This window comes from Myotis davidii, unplaced genomic scaffold (genome assembly GCF_000327345.1).
Source record: "Myotis davidii unplaced genomic scaffold, ASM32734v1 scaffold518, whole genome shotgun sequence".
In the NCBI taxonomy this organism is placed as follows: Eukaryota; Metazoa; Chordata; class Mammalia; order Chiroptera; family Vespertilionidae; genus Myotis; species Myotis davidii.
This window is the reverse complement of record NW_006289828.1, coordinates 258,813-260,594: the sequence shown is the minus strand read 5'-3', so window position 1 is coordinate 260,594 and position 1,782 is coordinate 258,813.

Below are 1,782 nucleotides of genomic sequence, written 5' to 3'. Positions count from 1 at the left end.
TATAAAATAAGAAATCTTCCACCTCTAGATGATATGAGATTCTGGAAAATGTAAAAGAAACATCTGAATTATAGCTTAATTATTTTGTGTCTGGAGTTAGCCTCAATTAGAAGGTGTACAAAGTTATATTTTTTATTGAGAGCTAACATGGACACAGACAATAGTGTGGTGAAGGCCTGGGAGGGGCAGGTGCGGGGTAGAGGGGGTTCATGGGAAATAACGGAGGGCATCTGTAATGCTTTCAACAATAAAGATAGATTTTTAAAGATAGAGCCTTGTTTTCTTTTCCTGAAGGTATAAGTATAAAGACCCTATTGCATTGTTTTAGGCAGATTACAGACAGGTTCCTTATTCTCACCATTTCACTCTCTTCTTTCACATTTACCAATTTTACTCATCATGCTCAGAAAATGTCTTTCCATAATTATCTTCCCAGAACTATGCCTAACTTTTGGTGGGTAATGGGAGGAATACTCTTTTAAGATTATTGAGTATAATAGATGTCTTTGGGAAGACTTGGGCAAGGATTTTTTTTTAGTAGCCATTACTCAAATCCTGTTTATACTTGATATTGCAGTTTGCTTGTGATGTGATTTTTATATTTAATTGATATCAGTCCTAGCAGCATTAATGGTGAAGTTAAGTCATTGGTATTTTGTGTGGCTGTTGTTGTTAAAGGACTGGCTGAGAATAGTGCATCATAGTATAGTTTAATATAGTTTCTAATATAGTTTAAAACAACTACTCAATCTAAACAAACAAGCAATAGTCCTGAGGTTATGTGTGTGTGTGTGTGTGTGTGTGTGTGTGTGTGTGTGTGTGTGTGTGTGTGTGTGTGTAAATGGAGAGAGAGACCTTAAAAAAAAGAATACAAATGATAAGTATATTAATTGGGTGAAGTAAAGAGTGTAACATATTTATCTGATTGACTAATGTAAATATCTTCTTTCAAAAATTTCAATTACAAATTTTGGAGCATCTCAAAATAAATTGTTTAATTTTATTTTGCCATCCAAACCATATATATATACACACATACATGCCTCTTTATTTTTTTGAATTATCTTAGGTTATGTTTATTAAACCTGATTAATAATATAAGATCACTATTTCTACTAAAGGAAATAAAAAATGTAAATAAAACATAAACTAACTTCCAGAGATTAAGGAATATAAGATGAGTTTGAAATGGAAGCTATTAGTTACTCTTTAAATAGTTTCTTTTTATTTTTAAGATGTGGTCAAAGGCAGATATAACTCATCATGATGGAATCAGAAAATTATGTTTGCACATATATTAAAATTACTTTTAATTTGTGGAGTTTGGAAAATACTATAATAATGTTGACATTCACCCTAGAGATCCTTGTGAGGGTATGTGTGTGTGTGTGTGTATCTGTATATGAAAGAATAAAAACTTAAGGAAACACATCTCTCAATCTTTTTTGACATTTAATGTAATGTACCATTTAAAACTATTTCAAGCTTGAGTTGTCCTATAATCTCCTATTCAGGGATCTCTTAAGGTTCTTTCTAATTTTGTTCTTTGACTGAATTCACTTTTTAATAGGGCCCAATGAAACTGATTAAAGTCACAAGTTATTTTACATGGGCTTTATTTAAGGTAATTCATAGCAGGATACAAAAGTTTCATACCACCAGTGGGAATTGCCTGGTTGCCCTGATGTAACCTATCGCTAATTATGGCAAAATTATATCAATTAGTCTTAGGAAGTATAAGAAATTAGCTACTCTACACTCCAATTGTATCTTGAGACAAAT